The sequence below is a fragment of the Ursus americanus genome, chromosome 4, assembly GCF_024610735.1.
Source record: "Ursus americanus isolate L20-20 chromosome 4, mUrsAme1.1.p, whole genome shotgun sequence".
Taxonomy (NCBI): domain Eukaryota; kingdom Metazoa; phylum Chordata; class Mammalia; order Carnivora; family Ursidae; genus Ursus; species Ursus americanus.
This window is the reverse complement of record NC_142130.1, coordinates 2,609,367-2,632,306: the sequence shown is the minus strand read 5'-3', so window position 1 is coordinate 2,632,306 and position 22,940 is coordinate 2,609,367.

The following is a 22,940-nucleotide window of genomic DNA, read 5'->3' as shown; positions in this document are numbered from 1 at the left end:
TCTAACACCCCATCCCCGAATCTGGCACCTACCAATCTGCTATCAGTATCTATGCATTCAGTAATTGTTTATTCCACGTGGAATGTACATGAGAGCATCTGGGATTGGTCTTTCTGTGTCTGAGTTACTTGTAATAAGGTCCCCAAGGTCTGTGTTTCCATGTCTGGTTCTTGTGAATAATGCTGCAGTGAACGTGGAAGTGCATCTCTCTTTTTTAGGCAGTATTTTTGTGTTCTCCAAATCAATACTCAGTAGAGCCATTAATGGGTCATGTGGTAGTCGCATTTATTTTTTCAGGAACCTCCATACCGTTTGTCACAGTGGCTGCACCAATTTCCATTCCCACCAACACTGCACAGTGTCTCCTCGTCTGCACACCCTTGACCCCACCTGGTGTCTGTCTCTGGGACAATTGCTGTTCCAACTGTTGTGAGTGGATAGCCGATTGTGGGTTTGACTGATGTTTCCCTGATGATGATGAGTGATGTCTAACAACTTTCTCTGTCTGTTGGCACCTGTGTGCCATCTTTAGAAGTATCTATTCACATATTCCCCACATTTTTTATACATTTTTTTTGTTTTGATTTCTATGAGTGTTGTGTGTATTTTGGATATTAGCCTCTTCTCACACATATGATTCGCAGATATTTTTTTTCTTATTGGGTCAGTGGCCTTTTAAGTTTTTGCTGGTTTCTTTTGCCGTGTGGAAGATTTCAGTTTGATGTTGTTCCACTTGTTTATTTTTGCTTTTGTTGCCTTTGCATTTGGTGTCCGATCTGAAGACACTTTGCCAAAACTAATGTCGAGAGACTTAGTACCTGTGTCTTCTTGGAGGTTTATGGATTCAGGTCTTATGTTCAAATCATTCATCCATTAAAAATTTTGTGTGTGGTGTAAGAAAGTGGACCAGTTATATTCTTCTGCATGTAGTGTCCAGTTTGCCTGTTAGCGCTCACTGAAGTGACAGTCCTTCCCTCATGGCATATCTTCTGCTGCTGTGTCGTAAGTTAGGATCATCTACGTGTGGGTAAGTTTCTGAGCTTTCTGTTCTGTTCCACTGACCTGGTGTCTGTGTTTCTGCCAGTACCATCCTGTTTTGATGACAACAGCTTTGTAATCTAGCTTGAAATCCAGGAGTGTGTTGACTGCACCTTTCTTTCTCCAGGTTGCTTTGGGTATTTGGGGTCTTTTGTGATTCCATACAAGTTTGTGGACTGTTTTCTATTTGCTCGAAAAATGCCGCTGGAATTCAGATAGGGATTTCATCATATCTGTCGATTGCTTTGGGTACGATGGACATGTTCACATAATTAAATCTTCCAGTTAAGGAGCATGGCATAAGCTTCCATTTGTTTGTGTTGCCTTACAAATCTTTGACCCATACATCCTGCCCCCCTCGACACACATGTTTTTCATTTCTTTTCTGCCATGTGTTGAGTGTACTATGTCTTTCTCATTTTTGGTTACTTTTATTCCTAGATTTTTTTTTTTGATGCAATTGTAAATGGCATTGCTTTTTGAATTTCTCTTTGCAAAAGTGCGTCATCAGTATGCAGAAATGCAAGAAGTTGGGTCATCTCGGTGGCCCCATAGGTGAGCTTCTGCATTCATCTCAGGTCATGAACTCAGAGTTCTGACATTGAGCCCTGTGTTGGGCTCCCCGCTTAGCGAGGGTCTGCTTCTCCCTCTTTCGGACACTCCCCCTGCCCTTGCTTTTTCTCTTCCTCTCAAATAAATAAATAAAATATGAAAAAAAAGAGAACAGGTCTCTGTATATTGACTTTATATCCTGCAGCTTTCTTGAATTTGTTTATTCTAACAGTTTTTTTTTGTGTGTGTGTGTGTGTGTAATCTTTCGGGATTTCATGTCATTTGCAAATAGTGACAGTTTTCCTGTATGAATTTCATATCTTTCTATTTTTTTAAAATGATGTTAATCACCCTACAGTACTTCATTTGTTTTTGATGAAGTGTTCCATGATTCATTGTTTGCATATAACACCTAGTGCTCATTATGACACGTGCCCTCCTTCTTTTTAAAAAGAATTTATTTATTTATTCGACAGATAGAGACAGCCAGCGAGAGAGGGAACTCAAGCAGGGGGAGTGGGAGAGGAAGAAGCAGGCTCACAGCGGAGGAGCCTGTTGTGGAGTTCGATCCCCTAATGCCGGGATCACGCCCTGAGCCGAAGGCAGACGCTTAACCGCTGTGCCACCCAGGTGCCCCAACACGTGCCCTCCTTAATACCCATCACCAGGATAACCCATTCCCCTACCCTCCCTTTCTGCAACCTTCAGTTTGTTTCCCAGTGTCAGGAGTCTCTCATGTTTCATTTCCCCTCTCATTACCTCACTTCACTTTTCCCTTCCTTCTTCTAATGTCCTCCATGCTATTCCTTCCATTCCACATAGGAGTGAAACCATATGATAATTGTCTTTCTCTGCTTGCTTTAATTTCACTTAGCATAATCCCCTCCTGGTCCATGCACGTTTGTGCAAGTGGTGGGTATTCATCCTTCTGACGGCTGAGTAATATTCCATTGTATAGATGAACCACATCTTCTTTGTCCATTCATCTGCTGAAGGACATCTTGGCTCCTTCCACAGTTTGGCTATTATGGACATTGCAGCTATGAACATTGGGATACAGGTGCCGCTTCTTTTCATTACTCTGTGTCTATGGGGTAAATACCGAGTAGGGCAATTGGTGGGTCGTAGGATATCTCTGTGGTTAACGTTGTGAGGAACATCCATATTGTTTTCAAAAGTGGCTGTACCAGCTTGAATTCTCACGAGTAGTGTAAGAGGGCTCCCCTTTCTCCACATCCTCTCTGACATTTTTTTATTTCTGTCTTGTTAATTTTTTTTTTCAAGATTTTATTTATTTATTCCACAGAGATAGAGACAGCCAGCGAGAGAGGGAACACAAGCAGGGGGAGTGGGAGAGGAAGAAGCAGCATCATAACGGAGGAGCCTGATGTGGGGCTCGATCCCATAATGCCAGGATCATGCCCTGAGCCGAAGTCAGACGCTTAACCGCTGTGCCACCCAGGTGCCCCCTGCCTTGTTAATTTTAACCATTCTAACTGGTGTAAGGTGGTATCTCATTGTCGTTTTGATTTGTATTTGCCTGATGGCAAGTGATGTGGAGCATTTTTTCATGTGTCTGTTGGCCATTTGTATGTCTTCTCTGGAGAAGTATCTCTTTGTGCCTTCTGCCCATTTTTTGGGTGTCGAGTTTGAGGAGTTCTTTATAGATCTTGGAAACCAGCCCTTTATCTGTAATATCATTTGCAGATATCTTCTTCGAATCCATAGGTTGCCTTTTTGTTTTTTGATCATTTGCTTTGCCAAGCAGAAGCTTTTTATCCTGATGAAGTGCCAATAGTTCATTTTTGCTTTTATTTCCTTTGCCTTTAGAGACGTGGCTTGCAAGAAGTTGTTGCGTCCAAGGTTGAAGAGTTCTTTTGATTTTGATTTGAGACAGGAATCCATTATCTTATTTTCCTGATTGTATTCGAGTCCTCTATCTTTCTTGGTGAGTCTAGCTAAGTTTGTCAGTTTTGTTTATCTTTCCAAAAAAGTCCGCTCTCATTTTCATTGTTTTTTTTTTTTTGTCTTTTTAGTATCCATTGGATTTATTTATGCATTCCTTTTTGTTATTTCCTTATTTCTACTAATTTGGGGTTTTGTTGGTTGTTTTTTTTTCTACTTCTTTACCACATAAATCAGGTTGTTTATTGGAGACCATTCTCATGGAATGAGGAAGACTTGAATTGCTATGAATGTCCCCCATAAAGCTACTTCTGCTGCATCCCATAAGTTTTTGTAGGTTGTCTTTTTCATCAGTGTCAAGGTACTTCTAAAATTTTTTTGATTTCTTCTTTGACTGTTGGTTGTTCAGTAGCATGTTGTTAAATCTCCAAATATTTTTTTAAGATTACTTAAGTATCTGACAGAGAGTGAGACAGCGAGAGAGTGAACACAAGCAAGGGGGTGGGAGAGGGAAAAGTGGGCTTCCCACTGAGCAAGGAGCCTGATATGGGGCTAGATCCCAGGATCCTGGGATCAAGACCAGAGCTGAAAGCAGATCCTTAACGACTGAGCCACCCAGGCCCCAAAAATCTCCACCTATTTTTGACTGTCCCATTTTTTTCTTTAGACTGATTTCTAGTTTCATATCATTGTGGTTGGACAAGATTTGAAGCAGAAGGTGAAGAGAGCATTCAGATGAAAGGTTTGTTTCCTGGAGGGCTTTCTGAGGGCAGACCATGAGTTAAGTGGGAATGGAGGAAGTTTTTGTGAGACAGGGAGTGGGGTTAACCCTTGTTAGAATTACTGACTACTACCATGAAAGCTGTGTGCTACCGTTCACACCATAGTCCTGATGGACTTGTACTTAATTAGAAATATTTTCTAGGAGGTGTAGGCATAGCCTTCACTTAAAGAAAGGTGCTATGTGGATTCATGGCATGACCCCAGGTCAGCAACCAGGATGTATTGTATTGTGGGGGATCATAACCAGGCTTTCTGTGGGAAGCGACAGAAATAGGGTATGGTGAGCTCCATGACCATAGGTGAGGTCCCGAGTGATCCACTGGGTGTTGGTTTCTGTGGATCTGTCTCATCAGGTCCTGTGGAATTCAGGGACACCCTCCTGTCTGTGGATTTGTATGGAGACAGGTAGACATCAGTGTCTTGCCAGGCACAAGGGTCGCACTGGACCACCACCAGAGGTGCAGCGTGTGCGGGAGCCACTGCTTGCTTTCCACGAAAGCTGACCAGGGTCTGTGACCGTGATTCCTAGCAGCTGCAAGGGGAGAGGAGGACAGGGGTGGTGCACACTTCCTAGAGTTGTGGTCAGGACTAGTCTGGAGCCCACTGACGTCAGCCACACCTGGCACAGAAGGCACCCATTCAGTGAAGCTGTGGGCACTGCTCCCATGATACTTTCGGGACGGCTCCATGCTGCCACCTCCTGCTTTTCCTCATCATCTTCAAGGTCCTGTGCCTCTGCTCTTACCCATGGCTTCCGGGGTATTGTCCGTCCTCCATCTGGCCCTCGTCCCTGGTGCCCTGTGCAGTCCGATGCCAGGATAGCCTTCTCGAGACAAACATCTGGCCCTGATGGAACACTTCCATGGATCTCTTTTGATGTGAGGATGATGCCCTGCCGTGGAAGGGGGCTGCAGGTCCCCAATCAGGAGAGCCATGTCTCCCTTTTCAGCATGGCCTGCCCTCCCCTCAGTCTTCTTCAGGGAAGCTCTCCCCACTTCCTGAGATGACAGCTCTGAACTTAAAAATGAATGTTATTTTACATATCTCTATGCTTTAGTTCATCCATGGCAAGTCTTTCAACCCCGTTAGTGGGTTTTTTTTAGCAGTTCTGAAGGGCTGTTTGCTCAAAGAGGGGGTGACCAGGGTGGGGCAGCTTTCCCTCTCATCTCCCTCAGCATGTCTCTGAGCCCTGGGGACAGCTATCCCACTGAGGATTGAGGGACGCGAGCCAGCCCATCCTGAGCCCAGGCTGTGTCAGCTGTGTCGACTGATGCGTGTCGGAGCGGTGGGCAGCTGGCATGGGCCAGGAGCAGGCAGTGTCTCCTTCTCATTCCATCCCTCCCTTCCTCCCAGAGGTAGCTCAGAGCAGCCTTCAACCCCTGCATCTCCAGATCCCTTGACCTGTGCCTCCTGTGTTCAGCTGGTGACCTTGGAGTTTCGCATGAATTCTCCCACCTGTACCCTCTCCCATAGCAGTTCCTGGATCAGGGGAGGGGTCGGACCCTTGTCTGTTTTTGGTCTTCTTCCTGTCCCGCACCAAGCCCACCCACCTTTGCATCTTCCATGTATGTGCTTGGTAGCAAGCCCATCCACAGGGAACCTATTAGCCAAATGGATCCAGGCAATGAGCATTGAAGTAGAGATCCAGGATCCATAATAAACCTGCTCTGAAACCTGTCCCAAAGTCTGTGACTCTCACACTGAAACAGAAACAATAATAGCTTTCTGGACTGTGAAGTGACATGTGTCTCTACTTCCAATCTTGAATGCATAGGTGGTGAGCCTGGACAGAAAAGGACCATGGCTCCCGTGGGCTGGAATCCACGGTAAGAACTCAGTGAAATATGAATTTGAGGCATGGAGTGAATAATTACTGTAGAGTGAATCCTCCCAAGTAGGGCTTATGCACAGTGCACAGGAAAAGCTTTTTCAAAGAGGTTCCTGAAAGAAAAATCTTTTTTAAAATTTATTTTAATTCCAGTAAAGCTAACATACAGTGTTACATTCATTTCAGGTGTACAAGAGAGTGATTTAGTAATTCTATATATTACTCAGTGGTCATCAAGAAAAGCGTCCTCTTAATCCCCTTCATCTATTTCACTCATCCCTCTATCCACCTCCTCTCTGGTAACCATCCGTTTGTTCTCTATTGTTAAGAGTTTGTATTTCGGTGTGTCTCCTTTTTCTCTTTTAGTTATTTATTTTGTTTGTTTTTTAAATTCCCCATTAGAATGACATCGTATGGGATTTGTCTTTCTCTGACTGACTGATTTTAGTTAGGATAATACTCTCTAGCTCCATCCATGTGTCTGCAAATGGCAAGGTTTCATTCTTTTTCAAGCCGAGTAATACTCCATTGTGTGTGTCTGTGTGTGTGTGTGTGTGTGTGTGTGTGTGTGTGTGTGAATACACACACCTATCATCTCATTTGTCAATTTTTCTACAGACACTTGGGTTGCTTCCATATTGTGATATTGTAAATAATGGTGCAAGAAACATAGGGGTGCACGTATCCTTTTACGTTACTGTTTTCCTATTCTTTGGGTAAATACGAGTAGTGTGATTGTTGGATCGTAGGGTAGTTCTATATTTAATTTTTTGAGGAACCTTCATACTGTTTTCCACGGTGGCCACCACAGTTTGCATTCCCACCCACAGTTCGCTAGGATTCCCCTTTATCCACATCCTCCCAACACCTGCTCTTTGTTGTGCTTTTGATGTTAGCCATTCTGACAGGTTTGAGGTATTACCTCATTGTCCTTTGGATTTACATTTTCCTGATGATGGGTGATGGTGAACATCTTTTCACGGGACTGTTGGCCATTTGTATTTCTTCTTTGGAGAAATGTCTGTCCATGTCTTCTGCCTATTTTTTAACTGGAGTATTTGTTTTTTGGGGGGTCGAGTAGTATCAGTTGTATATGTTTTGGACACTATCCCTTTATTGCATATGATCTTTGCAAATATCTTCTCCCTTTGAGTAAGTTGTCTTATTATTTTTACGTTTTCATTGTTCTTCTGCCGTGTGGAAACTTTTTATTTTGCTGTATTCCCAATAGTTTATTTTTGCTTTCATTTCCTTTGCCTCAGGACACAGTCTAGAAAAACGTTGGTATGGTCCATGTCAAGAAGTTACTGTCTTCCCTCCTGTAGGATTTTTATGGATTCAGGTCTCATATTGAGGTCTTGAAACTGTTTTCTGTTTCTCCGTATTGTGTAAGAAAGCAGTCTAATTTCATTCTTTTGTGCATAGCTGTCTAGTTTTCCCAACACCATTTGTTGTAGAGACTGTCCTTTTCCCTTTTGATATCGTTGCTTGCTTTGTGGAAGATTCATGAACCACATAATTGTGGGTTTCTGTCTGAACTTGTATCCTGTTCCTTTGGTCGCTGTGTCTATTTTTGTGCCGTACTGTCTTGTTAGGATGACTGCAGCTTTGTAGTATAACCTGAAATCTGAAATTGTGAGTCCTCCAGCCTTGTTTTTCTTTTCCACATTGCACTGGCTGTTCGGAATCTTTAGTGGTTCCATATAAATGTGTAGGATTGTTTATTCGAGGTCTTTTGTTCTTTAATTTAAATTCAATTAGCCAACTTACAGTACATCATTCGTTTCACATGTAGTCTTCAATAAATTTTCAGTCATGTGTAACACCCAGTGCTCATTGTATCGTGTGACCTCCTTAATGCTACTCACCCAGTTACCCCCCCCAACTTCTCCTCCAACAATCATCAGTTTCTTGCGATAGTTAAGCGTCCATTATGGGTTTTCTCCCTCTCTGATGACTTCCCATTCTATTTTCCCTTCCTTGTCCTATGGTCTTCTTCCTTGTTTCTGATATTCCACATAGGAGTGAAAGCATATGATCATTGTCTTTCTTTCATTGGCTTATTCCACTCAGCATAATACCTTCCAGCTCCACCCAGGTCGGTGTGATGGTAAGTACTCATCCTTTCTGATGGCTGAGTAATATTCCATTATATATATGATCCACATCTTCTTTATCCATTCATCTATCCATGGTCATCTGCACTCCTTCCACAGCTTGTCTATTATGGTTATTGCTGCTATGAACACTGGGGTGCATGTGTCCCGTCTTCACTACCTCTGTCTCTTTGGGGGTAAATAGCCAGTAGTGCAATTGCTGGGACATAGGGTAACTTTATTTATAACTTCTTGAGGAAACTCCGTACCATTTTCAAGAGTGGCTGTACCGGACTGCATTCGTACAGGGGTGTAAGAGGGTTCCTGTTTCACCACATCCTCTCCAACATGTATAGTTTCATGTCTTCTTATTTTTAGATATTCAGCCTCGTGTGATATGGCATCTATAGGGGTTTAGATTTGCATTTCCCTAAAGCCAAGTGATTTGAAGCATTTATGCATGTATCTTTTGGTCACCAGTACGTCATCATCAGTGAAGTGACTTCCCATTTTAATCCATCTCAAGACCTAAAGCTGGGTAAGGCACTGAAGCTGGATGATGCCATCGGTTGGAAGTGTGGAGAATTTCAAAAGATCTCTGTGGAGAGCAAGTTTAAAGGTCAGTGTGAAGCTACTAATTGGATCCGGGGACATCTCTGAAAGTGGGGATTGCCTGGGATGGGCTGAGGGGGGCCCTCCGATTTTCCTATGAATTCTTGCTGCAGCCCAAAATGGACAGTTTCCTGCTGTGGGGCAGGCTGAGTCCTCTAGTCGTGCAGAGGTGAGCCCAATGCCTGGTGCCTTGGAGGCAGGCAAACGGGGAGGGACCCTCAGCAGAAGACCCAGGGTTAGGTTAGGCCTCAAGAGACAGCAGATCTGAACTGCCCAGTGCTCAGAGAACTCTCATGTCGAGTGAGATGAGGGCACAAGGGCGGGTGAGTGTGAGCCTTGGGGTTTCATCTGGAAGGGCCCACAAATGTCGGGGTTCACCAGAAGGGGCTCTCAGGGGGTGCCCCAATTCTTGCCCTGAATGCTCTGTTGTGTCCCAAAATGGTACAGTTTACTGTGGGTTGCAGGCTGAGTCCTGCGGTGGGGCTTGGGTGTCCCCATCCCCTGGAGTTGGTTGCCAGGACCCTGGGGAGGGGCCCCTCTGTGGCCAACCTAGGGTAAGGGTTAGGGTCCTGGAGCCCGGCAGGGACAATCTGCAGGCTGTTAGGCGAGTTCTGTGGAGGGCTGAGAGGAGGCCATGGGGGAGGGTGAGCATGGGCCTCAGGGTTGGGGCATGGGGGGCTGCCAAAGGATGGGGATGGGCTCCGGGGGCCTCCCCAAGTTCTCGTGCCCTGTAGCCTCCGTAGAGCCCCAAGGGGCAATGTTTCCTGTCGGGTGGCAAGCTGAGTCCTGCAGTGGGGCACAGGTATCCCAATTCCCCGGGGCTGCGGTGTAAGGCTCCTGGGGAGGCCCCCATACCCACAGCCGACCTAGGGCTAGGGTTAGGCCCAGGAGCCCCGCAGGCCCGATCTGCTGGCTGTATGGCGAGCTACATGGGCTGAGGTGAGGGTGTGGGGAGGGTGAGCATGGGCCTCAGGGTTGGGGTGCGGGAGGCCGCCGAAGTTCGCTGGTGGCTCAGGAGGGCCCTCCTGGTTCTCCCGCCCTGAATGCTCTATGGCCTCCCAAGGGGCACGGTTTCCTGCGGGGTGGCAGAATGAGTGCTGCTGTGGGGCTCAGGTGTCCCAAATTCCCGCAGCTGCGGCTCCAGGCTCCTGGGGAGGGGCCCCTCCCCAGATGAACTAGGGTTAGGGTTGGCGCCCGGAACCCCGCAGGCCAGATCTGCCCACTATGTGGCGAGCTCCGCCATGGGCTGAGGTGAGGGTGTGGGGTGGGGTGAGCATGGGCTTCAAGGTTGGGTTTAGGGATTGCCGACATTCGCTGGGGGCTCTGGGGGCCCTCCTGGTTCTCCCGCCCTGAATGCTCTACAGCCTCCCAAGGGGCACGGTTTCCTGCGGGCTGGCAGGCTTTGTCCTGCAGTGGGGCTCAGGTGTCCCCAGTCCCTGGGGCTGCGGCACCGGGCCCCAGGGGAGGGGCCCTACCCAGCCGACCTAGGGTCAGTTCTAGGCCCCAGGAACCCGGCAGGCCTGATCTGCTGGCTCTGCGACGAGCTCGGTGGCAAGCTGAAGGGAAGGTGTGGGGCGGGATGAGCGTGGGCCTCAGGGTTGGGGTGTATGGGGCCGCCGAGGATCGCTGTGGGCTCAGGGGGGCCCTACCAGTTTTCCTGCATGGGATGCTCTGCGGTGCCCCAAGGGGCATGGTTTCCTGAGGGGTGGCAGGCTGAGTCCCATGGTGGGGCTCAGGTTTACCAATCCCCGGGGTTAGGGTACGGTTTAGGGTATGGGTTAAGGTTAGGGTATGGGTTATGGTTAGGGTATGATTGAGGGTAAGGGTTAGGGTTAGGGTAAGGAGAGGGTACGGGTTAGGGTTGGGTTTAGGGGTTACAGTTTAGAGGTTACGAGTTAGGGTACAGATTAGGGTTTAGGGTAAGGGTTAGGGTTTAGGTTTAGGGTTAGGGTTGGAGTACGGGTTAGGTTTAGGGTACGGGTTAGGGTTAGGGTATGGGTTATGGTACACATTAGGGTACAGTTTAGGGTACGGGTTAGGGTATGGTTTAGGGTAAGTGTTGGTGTACGGATTTGGGTACGGCTTAGGGTACGGGTTAGGGTTAGGGTTAGGGTACGGGTTAAGGTACAGATTAGAGTATGTGTTAGGGTTACATTTAGGGTTAGGGTACAGGTTAGGGTAGGATTAGGGTTAGGTTTAGGGTTAGGTTACGGGTTAGGGGTAGGGTTAGCTGAAGGGGTAGGTTTAGGGGTAGGGTTAGGGGTATGGTAGGGGTCGGGTAGGGTTAGGGTTTAGGGTTAGGGTTTGGGGTTTGGAGTTAGTGGTTAAGGTTAGGGTTTAGTGTTTAAGGTTTCGTGATTAGGGTTAGGGGTTAGGGTTTAGGGTTTAGTGTTAATGTTAGGGTTTAGGGTTTAAGGATTAGGGTTTATTGTTAGGTTTAGAGTAGGGTTATGGTTAGGGTAAGGGTTAGAGGTTAGAGTTAGGGTTAGGTTTAGGGGTTAAGGTTTAGGGTTTAAGGTTAGGGGTTAGGGTTTAGGGTTAGGTTTAGACCCAGTAGGCCAGCAGGACCCATGCGCCAGTTGTACGGGGAGTGAAGGAGTGGGATGAGGTGAGTGCGCTGGCGAGCAGGAGTATGGTATCTAGCGTTTTGGCGCAGGGGGCCTTTGAAAGTCGCTAGAGGCTCGGAGGGCCCTGTCCGTTCTCCCGCCCTGAATGACCGGCGGCGCCCCTAGCGCCTGGGTGGTGGCAGGTTGGCAGTGTGAGTCTGGCTTTGCGGTTTGGGGGTCCCCAATGCCATGCATTGCAGTGCAAGGCCCCTTGGGAGGGGCCCCTCTGGGGCCATCCTAGGGTTACTGTTAGCACCCAGGATTCCAGTAGACATGATCTGCCAGCTGTGCGGTAGCGGAGGGCCAGGCCGAGGTGAGGGTGCCGGCGAACTGGAGCGTGGGCCCAAGCATTTTGTCACGGGGGGCCTTGGAAGGTCGCCGGGGTCTCGAGGGCCCTGCCTGTTCTCCCACCCTGAATGAACAGTAATGCCCCAGCGTGCCCGGTGTCAGCGGGGTGGCACGGAGAGTATGGTGCTGGGGCTCGGGGGTCCCCAATCCCTGGCGTTGCTGCGCCAGGCCCCTTGGGAGGTTCCCCTTGGGGGCCAACCTAAGGTTAGGGTTAGCCCCCAGGAGGCTGGCAGACCTGATCAGCTGGCTGTGCGTCGAGCAGAGGGGCGGGTCGAAGTGAGGGTGCTGCTTAGCGGGAGCATGGGCCCAAGCATTTTGGTGCATGGGCCCTTAGAAGTTCACCAGGACTCAGAGGGCCCTGCCCATTTTCCCGCCCTGAATGACCAGTGGCGCCCCTAGTGGCCTGGGTGCCAGCGGGGCAGCAGGGTGAGTCCAGCGCTGGGGCTTAGGGGTCATCAATCCCTGGTGTTACGGCAACAGGCCCCTTGGGAGGGGCCCCTTGGGGGCCAACCTAGGGTTAGGTTTAGCCCCCAGTAGCCCGGCAGGCCCGATCCGCCTGCTGAGTGTCGAGCAGTGGGGCGGGCCGAGGTGAGTGCGCTGGTGAGCGGGAGCGTGGTCCCAAGCGTTTTGGAGCAGGGGGCCTTCGAAAGTCACTGGGGGCTCGGAGGGCCCTGCTCGTTCTCTCACCTGGATGACCGGCGGCGCCCCTAGCGGCCCGGGTGATGGCGGGGCGGCAGGGTGAGTCCAGTGCTGAGGCTCGGGCTTCCCTATACCCGACGTTGCAGTGCGAGGCCCCTTGGGAAGGGCCCCTGTGGGGCCAAGGTAGGGTTAGAGTTAGCCCTCAGGAGGCCGTCAGGCTCGATCCACCATCTTGAGGTGAATGGAGTCGCGGTCCGAGGTGAGGCCGCTGGCGAGCGGAGCGTGGGCCCCAGCGTTTTGGTGCTGGGGCCTTCAAAGTTCACCGGGGCTCAGAGGGCCCTGCCCGTTCTCCCGCCCAAAACGATCTGTGGCGCCCTAGCACCACTGGTGTCAGCGGGGCAGCAGGGTGAGTCCGGCATTATGACTCGAGGGTCCCCAATCCCCGGCGTTGTGGCGGCAGGCCCCTTCAGAGGGGCCCCTGTGGGGCTGACCTAGGATTAGAGTTAGCCCCCAGGAGGCCGGCAGGCCTGATCTGCCAGCTGTGCAGAGGGCGGAGGGGCAGGCTGAGGTGAAGGCGCTGGCGAGCTCCAGCATGGGCCCCAGCATTTTGGCGCGGATGGCCTTCAAAATTCACCGGAGTCTCGAGGGCCCTGCCCATTCTCCCACCCTGAAGGACCAGCGACGCCCCAGAGAGCCTGATGTCGACAGGACGGCAGGGTGAGTCCGGCGCTGTGGCTCGGCTGTCCCCAATCCCCGGCTTTGGTCACTAGTACCCTTGGGAGGGGCCCCTCTGGGCCAACCTAGGGTTAGGGTTAGCCCCCAGGAGGCCGGCAGGCCCGATATGCCAGCTAGACTGTGAGAGGAGGGGCGGGCCAAAGTAAAGGTGCTGGCGAGCAGGAGCCTGGGAACCAGCGTTTTGACTTGGGGCTTTCAAAGGTCGCCGGGGTCTCGAGGGCCCTGCCTGTTCTCCCACCCTGCATGAACGGCGGTGCCCCTAGTGGCCAGGGTGGTGAGGGGTGGCAGGGTGAGTCAGGCCCTGAGGCTCAGGTATCTCCAATCCCCAGCGATGAGGCGCCAGGCCCCTTGGGAGGGGCCCCTCGGATGACAACTTAGGGTTAGGTTTAGCCCCTAGGAACTCGGCAGTTCCTATTCGCCAGCTGTGTGGAGAGTGGAGTGGCGGATCTAGGTGAGGGTGCTGGTGTTTGGGAGCGTGGGCCCAGGCATTTTGGCGCGGGGGGGATTCGAAGGACACCGTGTATCGGAGGGCCCTGCCCGTTCTCCCGCCCTGAATGAACGGCAGCACCCCAAGCCCCTGGGTGGTGGCTGGGTGGCAGGGTGAGTCAGGTGCTGAGGCTCATTGTCCCCAATCCCCTGTGTTGCAGCGCCAGGCCCCTTGGGAGGGGCCCCTCAGGGTTCGATCTAGGGTTACGGTTAGCCCCCCGGATGCCAGTGGACCCGATCAGCATCTGTGCGGCACGCAGCAGGGTGGGCCGAGTTGAGGGCGCTGGCGAGCCTGAGCATGAGCCCAAGCGTTTTAGCGTGGGGGGCTTTCGAAGGTCAGTGGGGGCTTGGAGGGACCTGCCCGTTCTCCCGCTCTGAATGACCAGCGGGGTCCCTAGTGGCTCAGGTGGCTGAAGGGCAGCAGGGTGAGTCTGGCACTTGGGCTCGGTTGCCCCATCCCCGGCGTTGGGGCGCCAGGCCACTTGAGAAGGGCCCCTCGGGGGCCGACCTACAGTTAGGGTTAGCCCCCAGGAGGCCGGCAGGCCCTATACACCGCCTGTGCGTGGAGCGGAGAGTTGGGCCGAGGTGAGGGTGCTGGTGAACATGAGCCTGGGCACAAGCATGTTGTTTCTGGGCGCCATTGAAGGTGGGCGGTGGTTCAGAGGCCCCTGCCAGTTCTCCCGCCGAGAATGAATGGCGGCGCCCCTAGCGGCCCGTGTGGGGCGGGATTGCAGGGTGCATCCGGCGCTGGGGCTTGGGGGTCGCCAATCCCTGGCGTTGCACCGCAAGGCTCCTTAGGAAGGGACCCTCAGGGGCCGTCCTAGAGTTAGGGTTAGCGCCCAGGAGGCCGGCAGGCCCGAGTCGCCGGCTGTGCGAGTAGCGGAGGTGTGGGCTGAGTTGAGGGGGATGCAGAGCGGGAGTGGGGGCCCCAGCGTTTTGGCGCCCTGGGCCTTCGAATGTGCCATGTCTCAGAGGGCCCTGCCCATTCTCCTGCTCTGAATAACCAGTGACACCCCTAGCGGCTCTGTTGGCAGTGGGGTGGCAGGGTGAATCCCACGCTGTGGCTCGGGGATCCCCAATCCCCGGTGTTGCGGTGCCAGGCCCCTTGGGAGGGGCTCCTCCTGGGCCGACCTATGGTTAGAGTTAGCCCCCATGAGGATGGCAGGCCGGATCCTCTGGCTGGGCGGCGAGAGGTGGGTGGGCCGAGCTAAAGGCGCTGGGGAGCGGGATTGTGGGCCCCTGCATTTTGGCGCTGGAGGCTTCAAATGTCCCGGTTTCTCCAGGGCTCTGTCCATTCTCCCACCCTGAATGACCGGCGGCGCCCCTAGCGGCCCGGGTGGCAGCGTTGTGGGAGGGTGAGTCTGGCTCTGGGGCTTGGGGTCCCAGATCCCCGGTGTAGTGGCACCAGGACCCTTGGGAGGGGCCCCTGGGGCGCCGACCTAGGGTTAGGGTTAGCCCCAAGGAGACCTTCAGGCCCAATCCGCACACTGTGCGGCGAGCGGAGGTGCAGGCCGAGGTGAGGGCGCTGGGGAGGGGGAGCGTGGGCACCAGTGTTTTGGCACGGGGAGCCTTTGAATGTCACTGGTGGCTCAGAAGGCCCTGCCCTTCTCTCGCCCTCTATGACCTGCGGCGCCCCTAGCGGCCCGGGTGGGGACAGTGCGGCAGGGTGAGTCTGGCTCTGGGGCTCTGACTCACCAATCCCCAGCATTGCAGAGCCAGGCCTCTGGGGATGTCCCCACAGGGCCAACCTAGGGTTTTGGTTAGCTGCCAGAAGCCCAGCAGGCCCTATCCACCAGCTCTGAAGCAAGCAGAGGGGCGGGCCGAGGCGAGGGCGCTGGTGAGCAGGATCCTGGGAGCCAACGTTTTTGCGCAGGGAGCCTTCAAAGGTCAGCGTGGGCTCGGAGGTCCCTGCCCGATCTGCCCTGATTGACCAGCGGGGCCTCTAGCGGCTCCAGTGGCTGAAGGGCAGCAGGGTGAGTCCAGCACATGGGCTCAGGATCCCCATCCCCAGCGTTGTGATGCCAGGCCCCTTGGGTAGAGCCCCTCGGGGGCCGACCTATGGTTAGGGTTAGCCTCAAGGAGCCCCACAGGCCCGATACACCACCTGTGCGTCGAGCAGAGAATTGAGGCGAGGTGAGGGTGGTGGTGAACATGAGCCTGGGTCCAAGCTTTTTGGTTCGGTGCGCCTTCGAATGTCGGCAGGGGTTCGGAGGGCCCTCCAGTTCTCCCACCCTGAATGAATGGCGGCGCCCCTAGCGGCATGTGTGGGGCGGGCGGCAGCATGCATCTGGCTCTGGGGCTTGGGGGCCCCCAATCCCTGGCGTTGCGTCGCCAGGCCCCTTAGGAAGGGACCTTCAAGGGCTGTCCTAGGGTTAGGGTTAGTGCCCAGGAGGCCGGCAGGCCCGAGTCGCTGGCTCTGCGAAGAGCGGAGGTGCGGGCCAAGTTGAGGGTGATGCAGAGCGGGAGCGTGGTCCCCAGCGTTTTTGCGCCCTGGGCTTTTGAATGTTGCCATGTCTCAGAGGGCCCTGCCCATTCTCCTGCCCTGAATAACCAGCGGCGCGCTTTGCGGCTCCGTTGGAGGTGGGGCGGCAGCGTGAGTTCCGCACTGCAGCTCAGGGATCCCCAATCCCCAGCATTGAGGGGCCAGGCCCCTTGGGAGGGGCTCCTCATGGGCGGACCTAGGGTTAGAGTTAGCACCCAGGAGGCCGGCAGGCCCAATCCTCTGGCTGGACGGCGAGAGGTGCACGGGCCGAGGTAAAGGCTCTGGCGAGCAGGAGCGTGGGCCCCTGCATTTTGGCGCAGGAGGCTTCAAATGTCGATGGTTTCTCCAGGGCCCTGTCCTTTCTCCCACCCTGAATGAGCGGCGGCGCCCCTAGCGGCCTGGGTGGGAACAGTGCGGCAGGGTGAGTCTGGCTCTGGGGCTCTGAGTCACCAATCCCCAGCGTTGCAGAGCCAGGCCCCTTGGGTTGTGCCCCACGGGGCCGACCTAGGATTTCAGTTAGCCCCCAGGATCCTGGCAGGCACTATCCACTGGCTCTGCAGCAAGCGGAGGGGCGGGCTGAGGTGAGGGCGCTGGTGAGCAGGAGGATGGGAACCAATGTTTTTGCACGGGGGGGCTTCGAAGGTCAGCGGGGGCTCCGAGGGCCCTGCCCATTCTCCCGCCCTGATTGACCAGTGGTCTCTAGCAGCTCAGGTGGCTGAAGGGCAGCAGGGGGAGTCTGGCACTTGGACTCGGGGTCCCCATCCCCAGCGTTGTGATGCCAGGCCCCTGGGAAGTGCCCCTCGGGGGCCGAGCTATGGTTAGGGTTAGCCCCCAGGAGGCCGGCAGGCCCGATACACCACCTGGGCGTTGAGCGGAGAGTTGGGCTGAGGTGAGGGTTCTGGTGAATATGAGCCTGGGCCCAAGCATTTTGGTTTGGGGCGCCTTCGAAAGTTGGCGGGGATTCGGAGGGCTCTGTCCATCCTCCCATGGTGAATGAATGGCGGCGCCCCTAGCGGCCTGGGTGGGGAGGGGCGGCAGGGTGCATCCGGCACTGGGGCTTGGGAGTCCCCAATCCCCAGCGTTGTGGCACCAGGCCCCTTGGGAGGGGCCCTTCGGGGCCCAACCTAGGGTTAGGTTTAGCCCCTAGGAGGCCAGCAGGCCCTATTCGCCAGCTGTGTGAAGAGAGGAGTGGCAGACCTATGTGAGGGCGCTGGTGAGTGGGAGGGTGGGCCTGGGCGTTTTGGCGCAGGAGGCCTTCGAAGTTCACCGTGTCTCGGAGGGCCCTGCCCGTTCTCCCGCCCTGAATGAACGGCAGCACCCCAAGCCTCCGAGTGGCGGCTGGGCGGCAGGTGAGTCAGGTGCTGGCGCTCGGGGTCCCCAATCCCCGGCGTTGTGGCACGAGGCCCCTTGGGAGGGCCCCCTCAGGTGCTGACCTAGGGTTAGGGTTACCCCCAGGAGGCCAGGAGGCCCAATCTCCCGGCTGTGCGGTGAGCGGAGGGGCAGGTTGAGATGAGGGTATTGGCGAGCGGGAAAGTGGGCCCAAAGTTTTGGAGCGAGGGGCCATCGAAGGTCACCAGGGGCTCAGAGGGTCCTGCCTGTTCTCCCGCCCTGAATGACCGGGGGTGCCCCTTGTGGCCCAGGTGGCGGTGGGGGGCATGGTGAGTCCGGCGCTGGGGCTCAGGAGTCCCCAATCCCCGTCATTGAGGCTCCAGGCACCTTGGGAGGGGCCACTAGGGGGCCGACCTAGGGTTTGGGTTAGCCCCCAGAAGGCCCGCAGGACCAATCAGCCAGCTGTGCGGCGAGCGGGGGGGAGGGCCGAGGTAAGGGCGCTGGCCAGCGGGGGCGTGGGCCCAAGCGTTTTGGTGCGGGGGGCCTTCGAAGGTCGCCGGTGACTTGGAGGGCCCTTGCCATTCTCCCTCCCTGAATGAAAGCGGCGCCCCTAGCGGCCCAGGTGGCGGTAGGGCAGGAGGGTGAGTTGGGCGCTGGGGCTCGGGAGTCCCCAATCCCCGGTGTTGCGGCAATAGGAACCTGGGATGAGCCCCTCGGGGGCCCACCAACGGTTAGGGTAACACCCAGGAGGCTGGCAGTCCAGATCCACCGGCTGTGCAGCGAGCGGAGGGGCAGACCGAGGTGAGGGTGCAGGCGAGCGGGAGCATGGGCCCAAGCGCTTTGGCACGGGGGGGCCTTCGAAGGTCGCCAGGGGCTCGGAGGGATCTGCCCATTCTCCCTCCCTGAATGACCGACGGTGCTCCTAGGGGCCCGGGTGGTGGCGGGGCAACATAGTGAGTCCGGCACTGGGGCTCGAGGGTCCCCAATCCCAGGCATTGCGGTGCCAGGCACCTTCAGAGGGGCCCCTCAGGGGCCAACCTAGGGTTATGTGTAGCCCCAGGAGGAGGGCAGTCCTCATCCCCCAGCTCTGCAGGGAGTGGAGGAGTGGGCCAAGGTGAGGGTGCTGAGGATGGGGAGCATAGGCTCAAGCGTTTTGGATGTGGGGGCCTTCGAAGGTCGCCGTGGGCTTGGAGGGCCCTGCCGTTCTCCCGCACTGAATGACCAGGGACACCCTAGCGGCCCGGGTGGTGGTGGGGCAGCACGGTGAGTCCGGCGCTGGGGCTCGGCAGTCCCTGATACCCAGCGCTGCGGCGCCAGGCCCCTTGGGACGGGCCCCTCGGGGACTGACCTAGGGTTAGGTTTAGCCCCCAGGAGACTGGCAGGCTCGTTCCGCCCATGTGCAGTGAATGGAGGTGTGGGTCAAGGTGAGGTAGCTGGCGATCGGGAGCATAGGCCATAGCATTTGGCTTTGGCTCGGGGTGCCTTCGAAGATTGCAGGTGGCTCAGAGGGTCCTGCCCATTCTGTCGCCCTGAAGGACTGGCGACGCCCCTAGCACCCCAGGTGGTGGCAGGGTGGCAGGGTGCGTCCGGCGCTGGGACTTGGGGGTCCCCAATCAATGGCATGCGGCACCAGGCCACTTGGGTGGGGCCCCTCGGGGGCGACCTAGGGATAGGGTTAGCCCCCAGCAAGCCAGCAGGCCTGATCCGCCAGCTCTGCAGCGAGCGGAGGGATGGGCCGAGGTTAGGGCACTGGCGAGCAGGAGCGTGGGAGCCAGAAGTTTTGCGCGGGGGGCCTTCGAGGTCGCAGGGGGATCAGAGGGCCCTGCCCGTTCTCCCTTCCTGAATGACTGGCAACGCCCCTAGCGCCCTAGGTGATTGCGAGGTGGCAGAGTGAGTCCAGCACTGGGGCTCGGGGGTCCCAAATCCCCGGCATTGCGGTGCCAGGCCCCTTCGGAGGGGCCCCTCAGGGGACAACCTAGGCCCCTCAGGGGACACCCTAGGAGGGCAGGCCTCATCCGCCGGCTCTGCGGCGAGCGGAGGGGAGGGCCGAGGTGAGGGCGCTGAGGAGCCGGAGCGAGGGCTCAAGTGTTTAGGATGGGGGGCCTTCGAAGATTGCCATGGGCTCGGAGGGCCCTGCCCATTCTCCCGCCCTGAATGACCAGCGGCGCCCCCAGCGGCCGGGTTGGCGGCGGGGCAGCAGGGTGAGTCCAGCGCTGGGGCTTGGGTGTCAGCAATCCCAGGCGTTGTGGCACCAGGCCCCATCGGACGGGCCCCTCGGGGGCCGACCTACGGTTAGGGTTAGCCCCCAGGAGGCTGGCAGGCCTGATCCGCCAGCTGTGAGGTGAGTGGAGGGGCGGGCCGAGGTAAGGGCACTGGCAAGAGGGAGCGTGGGCTGAAGCATTTTGTCGCTGGGGGCCTTCAAAGGTCTCCGGGGGCTCAGAGGGCCCTGCCCATTCTCCCACACTGAATGACTGGCGGCGCCCCTAGCGGCCCAGGTAGCAGTGGGGCGGCAAGGTGAGTCCGGCGCTGCGGCTCGGGGGTCACCAATCTCCAGCGTGCAGCGCCAGGCCCCTTGGGATGTACGCCTCGGGGGCTGTCCTAGGGTTAGGGTTAGACCTCAGGAGGCTGGCAATCCCGAAATGTCAGCTGTGCGGCGAGCGGATCGGTGTTCTGAGGTGAGGGCGCTGGCGAGGGGGACCATGGGAGCATTTTGGGGCGGGGCACTTTCGAATGTCGCCTTGGGCTCGAAGGGCCCTGCCTGTTCTCCCACACTGAATGAACGGCGGCTCCCCTAGCAGCCCGGGTGGCGACGGGACGACAAAATGAGTCCTGGCTGGGGCTCTGGGGTCCCCAATCCCCGGCGTTGTGGGGCCAGGCCCCTTAGTAGGGGCCCCACGGGGGCCGACCTAGGGTTAGTGTTAGCCCCCAGGAGGCCGGCAGGCCCGGGAGCGTGGGCCCAAATGTTTTGGTGCAGGGGGACTTCGAATGTCGCCGGGGGCTAGGAGGGCCCTGCCCATTCTCCCGCCCTGAATGACAGGCTGTACCCCTAGCGGCCCGAATGGCGGCGGGGCGGCAGGGTGAGTCCAGCGCTGCAGCTTGGGTGTCCCCAATCCCCGCGTTGCGGCGCCAGGCCCCTTGGCAGGGGCCCCTTGGGTCTGACCTAGGGTTAGGGTTAGCCCCCAGGAGGCCGGGAGGCCCGATCCTCCGGCTGTGCACGAGCGGACGGGTGGGATGAGATGAGGGCGCTGGCGAGCGGGAAGGTGGGCCCAAGCATTTTGGCGTAAGGGGCCTTCAAAGGTTGCCAGGGGCTCGGAGGGCCCTGCCTGTTCTCCTGCCCTGAATGACCAACAGCGCCCCTCGCGGCCCGTTTAGCAGCGGGGCGGCAGGGAGAGTCTGGCGTTGGGGCTCGGGGGTCCCCAATCCCTGGTGTTGCAGCGCCAGGCCCTTTGGGATGGGCCCCTAGGGGGCCTACCTAGGGTTAGGGTTAGCCACAAGGAGGCTAGGATGCCTGATTCGCCGGCTGTGTGGCGAGCGGAGGGGCAGGCCGAGGTAAGGGCGATGGGAGCGGGAGCATGGGCCCTAGTGCTTTGGTGCAGGGGGCCTTCGAAGGTCGCCGTTCGCTGGGAGGGTCTTGCGCGTTCTCCCGCCCTGAATGACCGGCGGTGCCCCTAGTGGCCCGGGTGGCGGCGGGGGGCATGGTGAGTCCAGCGCTGGGGCTCAGGAGTCCCCTTTCCCCGTCGTTGCAGCTCCAGGCCCCTTGGGAGGGGCCACGAGGGGGCCAACCTAGCTTTAGGGTTAGCCCCCAGAAGGCCCCCAGGCCCGATCCATCAGCTGTGCGGCGAGCGGAGGGGAGGGCCGAGGTAAGGGCGCTGGCCAGCGGGAGCGTGGGCCCAAGCATTTTGGTGCGGGGGGCCTTCGAAGTCGCCGGTCGCTGGGAGGGCCCTGCCCGTTCTCCCTTCCTGAATGAACTGCGGTGCCCCTAGCGGCCCAGGTGGCGGTAGGGCGGGAGGATGAGTCTGGCGCTGAGGCTCCGGAGTCCCCAATCCCCAGTGTTGTGGCAATAGGAACCTGGGATGGGCCCCTTGGGGGCCCACCAAAAGTTAGGGTAACACCCAGGAAGCCTGCAGTCCCGACCCACTGGCTCTACAGTGAGCGGAGGGGCGGACCAAGATGAGGGCACAGGTGAGCGGGAGCATGGGCCCAAGCGTTTTGGCGTGGGGGGCCTTCGATGGTCACCAGGGGCTTGGAGGGATCTGCCCATTCTCCCTCCCTGAATGACCGACGGTGCTCCTGGCGGCCCAGGTGGCAGCGGGGCGATAAGGTGAGTCCGGCGCTGGGGCTCGGGGGTCCCCAATCCCAGGCATTGCAGTGCCAGGCCCCTTCGGAGGGGCCCCTCAGGGGACAACCTAGGGTTCTGGGTAGCCCCCAGGAGGAGGGCAGGCCTCATCCGCAGGCTCTGCAGCGAGTGGAGGGGCGGGCCGAGGTGAGGGTGCTGAGGAGCGGGAACATGGGATCAAGCATTTTGGATGGGGGGGCCTTCGAAGGTCCCGCGGGCTCGGAGGCCCCTGCCCGTTCTCCCGCCCTGAATGACCAGTGGCACCCCTAGCAACCCGGGTGGCGGCGGGGCGGCAGGGTGAGTACGGCGCTGGGGATCGGGGCTCCCTAATACCTGGTGTTGCGGCCTCAGGCCCGTTGGGACGGGCCCCTTGGGGGCCGACTTAGGGTTAGGGTTAGCCCCCAGTAGGCTGGCAGGCTCGTGCCGCCCATGTGCGGTGAATGGAGGTGTGGGTCGAGGTGAGATAGCTGGCAAGCAGGGGCGTGGGCCAGAGTATTTTGGCTTTGGCTCGGGGTGCATTTGAAGGTCGCAGGTGGCTTGGAGCGTCCTGCCAGTTCTGTCACCCTGAAGGACTGGTGACGCCCCTAGCGCCCCATGTGGCGGCCGGGCGGCAGGGTGCTTCCAGTGCTGGGACTTGGGGGTCCCCAATCCCTGGCATGCGGCGCCAGGCCACTTGGGAGAGTCCCCTTAGGGGCGACCTAGGGATAGTTTTATCCCCCAGGAAGGCAGCAGGCCCGATCCACCAGCTCTGCAGCGAGAGGAGGGGTGGGCCGAGGTTAGGGCGCTGGGGAGCAGGAGCGTGGGAGCCAGAGTTTTTGCGCGGGGGGCCTTTGAAGGTAGCAGGGGAATCACAGGGCCCTGCCTGTTCTCCCTTCTTGAATGACTGGCAACACCCCTAGCACCCTGGGTGCTTGTGGGGTGGCAGAGTGAGTCCAGCACTGGGGCACGGGGGTTCAAAATTCCCCGGCATTGCGCTGCCAGGATCCTTGGGAGGGGCCCCTCGGGGGCCGACCTAGGTTAAGTTTTAGGCCCCAGGAGTCCAGCATGCCCCTTCTGCCAGCTCTGCGGCAGGCGGAGGGGCAGGCCGAGGTGAGGGCGCTGGCGAGAGGGAGTGTGGGCCCAAGCATTTTGGCGCGGGGGGCCTTCGAAGGTCACCGGGGGCTTG